The sequence below is a fragment of the Microtus pennsylvanicus genome, chromosome 12, assembly GCF_037038515.1.
Source record: "Microtus pennsylvanicus isolate mMicPen1 chromosome 12, mMicPen1.hap1, whole genome shotgun sequence".
Classification (NCBI taxonomy): Eukaryota; Metazoa; Chordata; class Mammalia; order Rodentia; family Cricetidae; genus Microtus; species Microtus pennsylvanicus.
Window position 1 is genome coordinate 69595969 of NC_134590.1, and position 13754 is coordinate 69609722.

Genomic DNA, 13754 nt, shown 5'->3' on the forward strand with positions numbered 1-13754 from the left:
AGACCAGAAAGAAAAGGCTCTTCCCACATGATGCGACACCCTTCGGGAAGGAGACCCATCAAAACATTTACATTTAAACGTTGAGGGACTGAGAGAACTCTCAGTTCGCTCTGACAGTGAAGCACTGATACCATGCGATACCTCATAAGCAGCACTAAGACATTTCTATGGTGGCATCTACTCAAAACATCTGCAACGAAAGAAGAAATAGCTCACTCTGTAATGTTTCAGAAGCTATGTCATGGCAAGGAAAAAAAGAGATGAGGAGAGAAAGGGAAACAAACAGGAAAACATGTCTGTCTTTATTTCCCACAAAGAACTGAAAAATTAATAAAGTCCTTGGCTCCTTCAGAGTTGATGCTCCTGTGTGATACCAGAAGCATGGCTTACTGTGTTTTGAACAGAGACCTCTCCAGTTCTATTTACAGAGTATCTTTCACCCCTCACTGATCAGCAGCAACGATCCCATCTTACATAGACATGTACTGTTTGCTGGAGTTTGGATGTGAAGGGTCCTCCAAAGGTTCATGTTTTCAAGCGTTACAAGTTCAGTACCCAGTGTGAAGCTACTGGCATGTGGTGGGAACTTTAAGGGGTGGAACCTAGTGGGAATTCTGCAGATCACGAAGGGATGAACTTCAAGGGATTGGAGAAACACATTCCCTTCCTTTTCCTCTCCTTATTTCATCTTCTGGCCATGAAGACTTTGCTGTCACATGACAAGCTACCCCACCACAGGACCAAAAGCAAAGGAGGCAGGCAACATTACCCATGGACCAGAACCTTCACACTGTGAACCAAACTAAGCCAACGTTGGCTAAGGTCTCTCTCCACTGTCATAACGGTCTGACCTCCTGATAGCTACACACTGATAACTCAGGGCCTTTACTCTTTAAAGTCAGGAAGAACTTCCAAAGTTTCACTCACAGAAATAATAAGTGTAGATGAAACTCAGAAAACTCATTATCATTGACCTATCTATGCCCAAACATGGCCTCTCTTTCCATGTATTTATAACTTTTAAATATTTCTTAGCAAGCTTTGAAAATGTTCCCTTTTATGAACAGTGTCATTTTAAATAGCCTCTGAGTGACTTACTACTCCATATGGTCACTAAGATAGTATCAGCTTGATTTCCCCCAGCCCAGGTGTAGCATGGGTTACAAAGGTGACAGAGACCTTGGTAATGACCGAGATCATACCAGATATGAGGGTGGGTAGGGCCACTGGGGAAACCGCATGCCTTCCTACCAAGATGAGCTGCTGGTCGGGCAGCTCGTGTCCAGCATGTACACAGGAGACATCCCAAAGCCCACATCTTCTATGACTAGATCTAGTCTTTTTTTAGACTCTTCTCATTCTCTTTCACTTTCTTCCTTACTACTTTGAGGAAGCTCCACAGAACATTCTGGAAGCTTTCTAGTCATATCCAGTCCCTCAAGGAAGTTGGCCATCTTACTGTTTGTGGTCTTTAAATACGTTTAACCAAGTACTCATCTTTTCCTGAGGCTATTCTAAATCAAATACCATACAGAGGTCACCACCCAAAGTGTGTCACACTGATTGCTAGTGGCAAGATTAGGGGTGAACCTGTTCCCTGATTTCTCAGGTTACATACAGTCTGTAATGGGTCCTCCTGGGCCTTCATGTATCACTGTGGCCTGTGATCTACTACCTTTAAGATGGAAGTTAGTCCCAGAAAGGACAGAGATGAAACACCCAGACATGGTGCTCTCTATAACCTCAGAATGGAGAGTTGGTTCCAGATCCGCTGAGACAGCTGTCTGAGCAGCTTCTGAAACCCATCACTGGCACCTACCAGTTTGACCTGCTTCCTATCAGTGGGCAGCTATATGCCTTTGTCTGTCCGTTCTGTATTAAATTCAGGGAGGGGAAATCAGAGAGGTAGAGAAAGGAAGGCGCTGGGAGGGGGGAGAACAGTGAACAAACTCTCCTCAATATCTCACTCTCATCCAGAACAAGGAGTGACCATGGTCCCCACCCCACCTCAACTCACTTTCTCAATGTTTCAGGGCAGGACTGAATAAGCTATGAACACCACTCACCCTCCGTGATACTGAGAAATCTTGGTGCCACTTCACACAAGATTTCTCCACAGAAATAAGAGGCAAGTGCAGCAGCTGACTCGGGCTTAGTGCCTTCCATGGATGGGTTAGGCACACTGCTAAGCCGCAAGTGGGCACTACTACACGTTCCATATACATGACCATTCCTCTAGCAGGCACCAGGAGACAGATTCTTGACTGGAGAATGGAAGGGAGCTGGTTCAAAGGCAGTCCACAGGCCCCTTGCCTCCCATCAGCACCACGGAGGTGTGATTCTGCAGCCCGCCTCCGGAGCGGCCCCCCCTCACAGGCACGCATCCTAAGACTTGTCCTGGAAAGGGCAGGGAACCTGCTAGACACAACTGTTCTGAGCTTAGGGAAGACACGGGGTTCTGGGTGCCTCATTTATAGCCCTGTTGCTGTGCTCAGAAAGCCACCACCACACACAGCATGGAAGGGGGCCCCCAGGACCCCAGGCTCCACCATTTGCTCCAGGCTGTTAGTAAACCTGAGCTCTATAAAATGCAAATAGATGGCCATACTTTCCATCTCACCTCAGACTAGAAAAACATTTCCATCCAAGACAGCCAATTTAGAATATACTGACGTACATATGGAATTCATGGAAAAATGATGATTTTACGTGGATCCCATTAAAAAAGCAGGAGGCTTTTGAAAAGGCATTTTCTTCCATTTGAGTTAAAGTGTCTCTGGTTCTTAGAAGGGACAATACATAAATCTTTGCCAGGAAACTTGAGGCAGACCCTAACCTGCCTGGGCTTGTCTCGGGGCTTGCTCATGGAGGGCTTCCTCTCAAGTGTGTTGTTCCTTCCCCCTCTCTGCCTTAATCTTGCCCATGATGTGAGCTGAAACACACACACTCAGCCTCGTGTCTGTATCATGTCCATGGAAGGATCTACAGATGCTACAAGAGACCACATAATCCTCCCACACCACTTAGAGTCCCGAGATTCCCTTACCCCACAAGTGGGGGAGGCAACCCCAGCCCTGCCCCAGAAGGGGAGGATAGAGAAGGTACCAGTTGCCCCTGACTGCAGACGCTCCATTACTATCTGAGTAGATTGCTTCAGAAAAGGCCTGTTTTGTTTCAAAGTTCATGGATTTGTTTAGAAAGACGCCCTTTGATGGCTCCAAGCATAGAAGACTCAAGAGAGAGGGCCTCGTTAAAAACCCAGAATCCGTTCTTCAGGCTGCCTGTCTCCTTGGTGGAAACACTACTGTCCTGGGAAGCTAATGCAGGGAGTGATCTCTTGAGGGCTATCGGGTGGGCTGTGACCAAGAGAATGCTACGGGCCCATGATACTCAGTTTGGGCAGAAGGAAGCACAAAAAGCCACACATCTGTAAACCAGGCTTTTGTTCACCCCAGAGTCTGAGCAAAGACAGAAAGATTGCCTTCTGAAGGAGCAGCCTGGCCCAGCTCAAGGGTGGGGTATCTTGTCCCAAAGTCTGGGAACTTGAGAAACGTCACTGATAGGGAGACACAGAGCAGAAAACTGTCTTGCTATGTTTTCAAGTACCATTTCACCTAGGTATCCCAGCCACAGGAACTAGGTCTGCCGCCGCCGCCTCCTCCTCCTCCTCCTCCTCCTCCTCCTCCTCCTCCTCCTCCTCCTCCTCCTCCTCCTCCTCCTCCTCCTCCTCCTCCTCTTCTTCCCTAATCCCACCACTACCCTCCCCCACATCCCAGATCAGGTTTCAGCAAATGGATTTGCCCAAAGACGCCAGAGCACAGAGGCACTCAGAAATAGCTCCCCAAGAAGCCACAAGGCCAGCTGTTGGCTTACCTGGGCACCTGGGTTCTGGTCAGTTCATGGAAGAAGGGCCTAGAATCTGTGAGCCTTATGGAAGGCACTCTGCAGGGTCTGTCTCCAGCAGCCCCGGGTGGTGAGTCCCGTCCCAGAGGCGTCCCCCACCCACCCTGGGTGGACTCTGTGTTCTGCCAGTCCCGGGGGAGTCAGGGCGGGAGGCGGGGCGGCCACCTCCAAAGAGGCCCATTCAGAGGGCAGCGGGAGAGCGGGTCGCAGAAAAGAATCCCCGGATTGTTGGGCGGCCGCGGGCTGCTGCGGGCCGCCTGCCCAGTCAGTGCCTCCAGACTTGGCCCCGCCCGCTCCCCGCTGCAGTTCGCTTCCTTTTCATTCTGCTTCCCTTCTTCCTCCTCCCCTCCAAACTCTGGAAACCTCCCTCCAGAAACCCACCACAGCTGAATGTGGGGCCAAGGCCAGTGTCAAAACCCGGCAGAGACAAGGGGCAGGACCAGGAACCACGCCCCATACCTGCCCCTCTCGGCAAAGGAGGCTCCGAAGCCTTGCCAGGGAGGGTCCTTTCCCTCTTCATTTCTTCTCGGGTAGACGGGGATCATCTGCCTTCCCACAAAACCTTCACTACAGCCCTATATAAGGCTACGAGAAGACTTCAGCTACAAAACCCACCCCTTGGTATCTGCTCAAACTGTGCAGGTTTTTCTCCTGGTTCCAGAAACTGATCTGGAATCAGCCTCTTCTGGCTGGTAACCTTTCTACCAACAGGTCCTGGGCAGCATCTACACCTGCGTCCCCCTCTTCCTCCTACTCTCTGCATGTGCTTCTCTCTATTGGAAAGAACCCCCAAACCAACTATCGAACTCCTTCAAATTTGCTTACAAATAACACATTAAGTTTTAATTATTATTATTTTTTTTTTAGTTTGGGACACTTTCTTGCTCTTTAAGCAGAATAACTGGTTCTATTACTTGAGCCCTGAAACCAGCTGTGGCCCAGATTACACAGCAGTGCATAGGGGCCCATGTGTCTGGTCTTGGACAGAGACATACCACTCCAGGTATGAGGCAGCGGCAGCACACAGGGAACAGTCGGTCCTGCTTTGTCCTTTCTGATTGGTAAGACAAAATCTCACTCACTCTGCAAATGTGAGTTTCTAGAAAGTTCCCCTGAACTTCTGGAGGAGAAGGTTCTGTGCTCCCCTGGGGATGTTTCCTCGCCAGCACGTACCAGCGCTGCTTTTACTGGGCTCCGCACAGACAAAAGCTTTCAGCACAAGCAGCTGCCATCTTGCTGAATCTAAGCCTGCCCAACCCCACAGGTCCTAATACCAACTTGGTAACCTTATCAGGAGAGGCCCCTCATTCCAGCTCCTCCAGGCCACGTGTCTAGGGCAGAGCCAGGAAGACCCCTGTGAAGACACTTCCTCCCTCCTGTTTATGTGCCTGCAAAACAGCTGCTCCTGCTGTCGGAAATGCCTGGCCCCAGCCCAACAGGCTCAGCAGCAGGCTTGGTGAGGTGGATATGCCAGCCTTTCCAGTCCATTGCCAGAGGAAGGACACTCTCAACGGCAGGTCCATCCCCCTGTGGATCCCACATATTCACGGGCCAAAGGACTGGGGGCAAACCCACGGAGATGGGCAATGAAGGAAGCTGGACATACTGCATTTGTGACCATGTCAAAGCCATGACAGTTCTGAGTGGGTTCCCTCAGGCTTTGAAGAGCCTCTAGGAAAGAGAATGGCTTATCTCCCCACCCCCTCCTCAGCTGCAGTGTGAGCAACCAGGGTGATTTGGAAGCATTACTTCTTTTAGAAAGAAAGTTGTTCTCATAAACCCTGTTTTTTCCTATAGAGAGCAGGGTTAGTACCTGGACAGGAGGTGACACTCTGAACCAGCAGGGATGCCCATGGGAGGGGAGTGCCAAGATATAGCATAGCACAAACGCAGAGTTCCTGGAGAGAGCCACAGCCCCGCAGTGGGTTTCGCTAGCCTTTACCTTCACCAGCAAGGATGCTGGTCCTGTGACGCCTGGGGCCTTGTTCTATTTACTTCATGGCACTGACACATTGGTCGTTAGCCTGGAAAGCCTTGTCTTTAATTCTACTCACTCTAGAAAACTTTTGATTTTCAGTGCTAGAGATGAACCCATGATCTGAGGTATATCCTTCTAGTCACTTAAAGGCCCAGCCCAATGCAGCACAGGCTGGCCTCCAACTTGAGATTTTCCTGCCTCAGCCTCAGGAATGCTGGTTACAGCATTCCTCATGCAGCTAGCAGAAGCAGGCCCTGGCTGGGACTTTGTAGAAGGGAAAATAAGGAAAGATGGAAGGAGCTGAGGGGAAAGGCTCACTTTGGAGGAAGGCATGGGGGTGGGAGGAGAGGAAGAGGCTATCAGAGGACTGGAGTACAGCAACACTGGAGAGAAGAAGCCATGATGCTCAGCTGTGGCCAACGTGCCCACGGCAGGCAGGGGAGGGATGAACATGTCTGGGGTCTGCCCTCCTAAGACACTGTCCCATCAGTCTTTCAGAGCTCTGGCTGCTCAGCCCCGGGTGTGCATCAGTTCATAGGCTCTGGAGTCATATCTGCCCCATTGTACTTCAGTGGTGCCAGGCGGCCAATCAGAAGCATGGACCATTCTCCTCACAGCCAGCTGGTCATATACTGGGTCCTCCTTAGGATTTGACACACCCCCTAGAAAAAGAAACCAGGCGCTCTGTGTGTAAGTTGTGTGTGTGTGTTTGTGTGTGTGTGTGAGGGGTGTTGCTATCCACCTGACAGCCTCAGGGAATATAAGAGTGTGCTGTGGGTATAGCCTGCAGGTCTTATCTGAACCAACAGGGGAACTCCCCAAACTACCAGAGTAGCCACCACCACAGCTGACATCTTTAAGCCACTCTAATGTCCTTTTCCTGCCTGTCTGGGAATCGACCTTCCACCCACCCGATAAAGAGAATGCTCCCTGAGAGTTCTGCAGAGTAAGGGATTTAAAACAAAACACGATCCCCTTACATCTGTGTGCCTGCCACCTCACAATCACCCACTACCATACCCTGCCAAGAAAACTGAACACCAACTGCTGGCGACACCGACTTTCTACCAGTGTGCCATGATGAAACCCGAAGAGCACCAAATTTACCCATAATGCCCTTTGGAGCATTCGGGTGCTGCCTTACCTTCCCCACAAAGACCACAAGTGCCTGCATTTATTGTTCTGTAAATGTGCTCGCTAGTCCTTCCTCACAGGTACGGGCACGCCAGTACAGTTCCTATGCAGCACTCAGGCAGTGATATACTCTAAGTTTAGGTATAACCAGGGGAATTTGCAGACATGACCCTGAGCTATGTGCACGACTGCTCTTGTGGGGTGTCTGTATACAGTGGTCCGCTTGACCTCCTCAGTTCTACGTCACAGATTAAACTACGGGTGAAAAACTTGGTTTAAACAAGGTACCTGTACTACACATGAATGGACTTTCTGCGGTCATTCATCCCTAAACGATACAGTGGAGTAACTGCTGGTCACATTTGCAAGGCACGGAGTATATGGGAGAATAGATGAACTGAGCAGACAAAGTCCAAAGTCCATACTACTGTGCTCATCACACCCAGAGAATGGTACCCACCGGGTTCCCAGAGCCAGCAACCCCCAAATCCTGAAGGAAGAGCACTCATACTAGCAGGGGATCTAAACAAAGGCTGACGCACTTAACTGTATTGAAACTGTCAGGCTTCATCTCTCTCTCCTGAGGAAGATCTCTGATCTGAGGGGTACCAGGCACCACTCCAGGCCCCAGGAGATGGCGGGGAGCAAATGGAAGGTTCGTATCTTCCTAGATTTTAGCAAACTCAGTTCATGAGCCCCTCCCTATCTCTTGCAATCCAGGCATGATCCGGCTCCCTGTCCGGGAATGCTAGCCTGAGGGGCAGTGGCTCTAGAGTTACTCCAGAGTACTGCACTGTCCCACCGCCTAAAGCTGTGTGACACCTGGAGAGGAGCCTGGGCCGATGGACTGGAGGACAGGGCTTTGGGAGAAGAGAGACAAGCACGTGGCTGACAGGCTCAATAAGGAAATGTTACCACAAATATCCTCGCTTGTCCTGCATGGCGTCTCCCCAGTGGTCTGCACGTAGGCACCTACCTGGTTCAATATTCTCCACCCCAGCTGTGGCCGGGTCTGCAATGGATTTTAGTTCCACCCCTGCCACAGCTGGGATCCAAGTCACGGCTCCGCTTTGGGGCCCAGAGTTTGCTCTACATAGCCAGTGGGAAGCAGCAGCTTCAACTCCAACACTAATTTTTTGAGACATTCTCGCAGAGGGAAGATGAAATAGACTCTCATTTCTAAGACAATATCCCTGAAACCACACAGAGTGCTCCAGTCTTATTCCTTTGTTTAAAAGATGTTTTAAGAGGTTTTGCAACTTGTGCTAGATCAGAGAGCCCTGGGCCTTATCACCATGCGCCAGAGCCATCCTATGGGTTAAGAATCATGACCAGAGCAAAACTCCTGTTGGCAAATGCCTGGATAGATAGCTTTTCCATTCTGCCTCTGAGAAGAGCCCACAGGCCTGGACAATGGATGGGCTGGTGAGTACAATCAGAAAGCGAAGCTCTCCCTACCCCACTACCAATCAAGTCAAAGGACGCCCTCTGCCCAGTTTACAGAGCTCCCCACTCATGAGATCCTTCACATTGGCCTGCCTGGTGGATGAAGTGTTAGCAAGGGATGCCAGCAGCTTGTGTGTTCTGAGCCACATTCCATACAAGCGAATTCATGTCCTCATCGAAACAGACTCCCAACAGCCCATTCACAGGGCAGTGCTAGACTCTGACCTCCAGGAACTGATCCCTGATGTTTACTTTCAGATATATTCACAAGCTGTCCACTTTTTTTTCTTTCACATTCTTCATCTGGGGTGGGGAGCAGGAAGGCTGCTGTGAATTTACTGATCCACATCCATTGCAGGGCTCACCCTTCCCAGGACACATTCTTTGGCATAAACTGGAGTGCAGAGTGTATCTCAGGCATGTGTGCAGACGGTATATGCCTCCCCCACACAGGCATTCTTGTGTTATGGTACCTAGGTCTAAATACACAGACTGGCACATTTGCCTTGGAAGTTCAATAGATTCAAAGCCACCAAGGTCTACCATAAACATCACCTGTGTTTGTCTATAGTATGTGCTTCTATCTGCTCTGTAAAAATTCTCATGACAAATTCATAAAAATTCAAACAGAAAAGGAGCTGAGTGTAAGAAGGAAAGGAAGAGCTGGCTGGAACATTTTATAACGTATCAAGCTTTCTATGCTGGTAACTTTAAAATGAATTATTAATTTAGCTTTTATTATTTATCTTTGAGATTAAAGCATAATTATACTATTCCCCTCTTCCTTTTCCTCTCCCCATTTTTTCCTTTATTTTTATGTGTCTGTGTTTTGCCTGCATGTATGTCTGTGCACCATTGTGTGTAGTGACAGAGGAGGCCAGAAGAGTGTGTGATGCCCTGGAACTGGAGTTACAGACAGTTGTAAGCCACCATGTGGGTGCAGGGAATGGAACCTGGGTCATCTGGAAGAACAGTTATTGCTCTTAATGCTCGAGCCATCTCTCCAGTCCCCCAATACTTTTCTAAGCAAAACTAAAATACTGCTTCTAAACAAGAACAATGAAGAGCCCCCCTAACTTCTCCTCCCTTTCTGTTTCATTCCAAATACTCCTGGACCCTGCTCTTCTTCCTCTTCTGGCAAACACCATCCATTTCTGCCCTCTGAACTCCACCATGTCCAGCTCCCCTATTTTGAATCAGTTATTCTGGTTCTTGTTCCCCATAAACCCAGTAAACAGATGGACCCAGCCCTCAACCCCTTCACAAAGCCTTGTATTCACAGTGGAGAAAACAGCCCCAAACAACTCATATCAATCTGTCAGATACAAAATAGGAATTGCAAAATCACAAAAGCATTCCCTTGAAGTAAACAAACATTAGCCATTCATCATTTGTACAGATGCCCAAAGTTCTCAAAAGTCTCTAAATAACAATCGTAAGAAACTGTTATGTGACAGGAACATTCTGCAACTACAGAGGGCAATGGTCGTTAAGACATTGCGAATGTAGCAAATGAACTATTTTGGAACAATTTGGAAGGTAAGTTATGTCAGAAACATGGCTTCTTTCATGAAACATTTTACCATGGTCTTTTATTTCAGTTATTTTAGAAATACCAAGGCTAAGTATCATCGAGGAAATTGCAAAATGTTTTATATCTTACACTTCTTAATTTTTTTTCTTTCACCCATATAAAGACTGAGATTAAACAATGCCGCTTAGATTCTTAAAAAAAAAAAGGCAATTCCTTAGATGAGGCTAACTTCTGGAATACTAAGGCATGTATGGGTGCCCTGACCACTTACATGTCTGGGGTACACTTTGGCTGAAGCGATGATGCGGGAACAGACAGCTACGCTCCTGGCCTGTGCTGGCTGCCTGGTCACCATCCTCACAAAGCCCAAGGTCTTGCTTCAGAAAGGTAAGGATGCTCACAGGCCCCTGGACACTGCTCAGGTGCTGTCATGACTCCTTTCCCAGGGTCTAAGGCTGCTCTGCCATCTCCTGTGCCTGTCCCCCGCCCTTTATGTTCTTATAAGCTGCTGGGAGAGGCCCTGAAGCTTCTGTGTCCCTACAACTCATGTTCTGCTATAGTCTGAGCACAGCCACTCCCTATGGTTCATGTGTTAGGAAACCAATACTGCGGTAGCAGGGGACTCTCAGAAGTAAAGGCTATGGCAGGTGGAATCTGTCCTCATGAACGAGGTAGCACCATACATCTCAAACGTGGGTTCCTGATAACCTTCATGGTTATCTCCCCACTTCCCACGGGATGCCTCTGCTTTGCTGGGACCCATGAAGACATTCTCTGGTCCCTGATCTTAGGCGTTCCAGACTCCTAAACTGTGAGGCAGGTTTCTGTTGATTATAAATTTCCTCAGTGACAGTGGTGTATTAAAGCAGAGGGTAGACTAAGACTCTTCATGCTATTGACAAGTTATGACTACCATGGTCCTCCGCTATTTATGACATTGTCCCTTTCTTTGCTGTTTGTGCTATCGTTTTCACGCACAACCTTGCAGATTCTGCTTCAGGTCTAAGTCAGGCACCATGCTCACAAGCGCTCATGGAACTGTGTGTGGCAGGAATCGCTTGCTTTGCTGCACTGGAACAGATAAACACTGGAGTAGCAGAAACCTCCCTGGACCACCCAGTTAGAAAGTGTCAGAGCTCGGGTGTGTGTGCGTCTTGCTTCTGAAGGGAGATGACGGACAGAACAAGTGCCATCCGACAATACCTGCCTCGGTTACCTAATCCTCTGCATTCACCGAGAGACACTCCGGAAGCCAAATGGGTATTCCCAACAGAGGAACAGCTTTGGTGGCAGAGCCTGATAGAACCTAACAATGCTAAAACGTTTCGCAGATCTCTAGATGGAAAGTGTAAAAACATGTTCCTAATAACTCTGGACACTTCTTTGCAACAGAATGGGAATGGAGGGGGTCGTAATGCTTACTGTATGGTATAAGAGAAGAATTTCTGGTAAGTGAAGGGTTGACTTCTGAGAGCGTCCAAATCCTGCAGGAAAACTCTCCTCCCTTCACAGACCTGCAACGACCTGAGTCTAACAGCTGGCTCTTAGGTACCATCAAGCGTGGGCATCTCCCGTGCTGGCCATCGACCCCTCTTTCCCTTTAGTTTTCAGCCTTTTAGAAACGAGGCTTCTTCTTTTCTTTTTAATATGTGTACGTGGGTATGCCCAAGTACATGTATGCACATCCCATGTGTGTGGGAGTACAAGAAGGTCAGAAGAGGCCATCACATACCCTAGAACTGTAGTCAGAGTGGTTGTGAGCCGCTTTGTGGGTGCCGGGGACAGGGCACAGCCCTCAAGAGCAAGCAGTGCTCTCGAGCCAAGAACCACCAATAGGCTTCTTCAGTTTATCTAACCACTAGCAGATCCCGGGTACACTCTGGTGTGCAGCTTGCTTCCAGCAGAAAGCTGGCTGATTCTAGGAACACCTGACTCGGGGAAACTTAAGCTAACCATGAGCGGACCAGGAGAGACATAGGAGAAGTTGTGAGCCCTGAGCATAGGAAACGACTGCCTTCAGGAGACGTTTTCGTGTTTGAGACTAGTACAAAGACTGTCCCTGTGTCGCCCCTGAGTCTTCTTTCTCTTCTACAAAGCCTGACCCTCATCCTTGGCCTTCCACATCCCTTCTCGTTTTTAGTGATAGTTCTGCTCAGTGATCCCGCCTCTAATGGTCAACCCCACGGGGCATCCGAACAGTGGAGCTTCTCATCTCCCGGCTTTCATGTTCAAGCTCCAGGTCTGGTCTTCCTTTGGCAGGAATCCAGTTAGACTGCTTCAGCAAGAAGCCCCATACCTGAGTCTATTTCAGCAAGTTTCTGTCCTCCTTGACCCTCCCATTCCACTCTACTCTATGGCGATAAACCCCGGCTGACACTAGCACACTGGGGCTGAGCTCGGCAATTTCCCCAGCTGTGACAGTGCCCCGTGCAATCTAGTCTTGTCATTGGCCCAGACCCGTGTGCAGTGGGGTCCATATTATATCTGTCAAGGGACAGGATTGACTTAAATATGAGTTAATGAAAACTTTTCATTCCCAAGAAATGCCGCTAATACTCATGCACAGGGTTTCTCACTTGCCCTCCTCAGAGGAGAAAAGATGCTGGGTCAAGAATCAAATTCACCGAGAAAAGTGATTTTAAAATGTACATGAGGTCTCTTGAGGGTGGCAAGGGGCTGGCCCAAGGGGGTATGGACAGTTAGCTGAGTTATCGCAGTCTGGCTATGGAGGCCACGGCCTCAAATGGCTGGTCCCCAGGGCACTGACTGAGCATATTGTGTCCACAGTGGCCACCGCTAATCTCCAAGCCTCTCACTGCACTGAAGGAAGAGATCATCCACGGTGCTACCACAGCAGATCATGACAGAGAAAACCTGCATTCACACCATGAGTTTGGGGTTCCACATGGAGTCCACATCTGTGACGATGAACAGGCCTAACAAACATGTTGCTTGTTCACGGCTGAGAAGCTATCTAGGAGCAGACTCTTCAAACCTGGAGCTTATGCTATGTACATTGATTTGTACCGATTCCTGCTGGACAGAGAACCTTGAAGACCAAAAGGCTTGGGTTCAGCCTCAAGGAACATCAGCCTGAGGAGAGCCTTTGCGGGACAGGTGAGTGAACACTCAGAAATCAAAACGGAAGGCAAGGTCCTAAGAGAGGCGCTTTGTGGTCACTCCAACTTCAAATTCTCCAAGGCAATGCAGACAGAGTGACCTTGGGGCCAAAGTATTCTTCTTCAACTCCCTGTTGCTAACCAAGACATTGCCTGTCCAGGGAGACAGGCTGTCATGAATCAGGCACCAAGGAAGGGCTGGCTCAGGTTAGGATGTTTCTTTGGATCTCTGAAGAATTGAGATGTTTTTGGAAGATGCCCAGACAAGCGAGGGGTTAGGACTCGAGCACACTGAGATTGCCCACATTTTCTGGGAGTAGCAAACAGCAAACTACACTATAAAAATTAAATGACCAAAAGAACATATGTAAGACATCTTTTCACCTGATCAAGCTCGGCCCATCCGGGGATCCCAAGAAGTGTGGTGGGCAATGTCTACCTGAAGAGACACTGAGACACACTTTGGCCTGTTAGCACTCCCTCCCTACAGTGCAAACTACTGAAGGTCTCTGGGTTCCATTGTAGAGAACAAGAGAAAGTATCAAGTCTTTAGGAACTGGAAGACTAGGCTCATAGCTGGGTCACACAAAACAGCATGAAGAGATGACCATGTTGTGGGGTACATGCAGCTAACCCTGAA

General features: G+C 48.9%; 1 protein-coding gene across 7 annotated transcripts in view; it reads right to left on the reverse strand.

The window, feature by feature from the left end:
- The window catches only part of Tns3 (tensin 3), a 232056-nt gene that overhangs the window by 35408 nt on the left and 182894 nt on the right, over positions 1-13754 (reverse strand). The window lies entirely within an intron of this gene.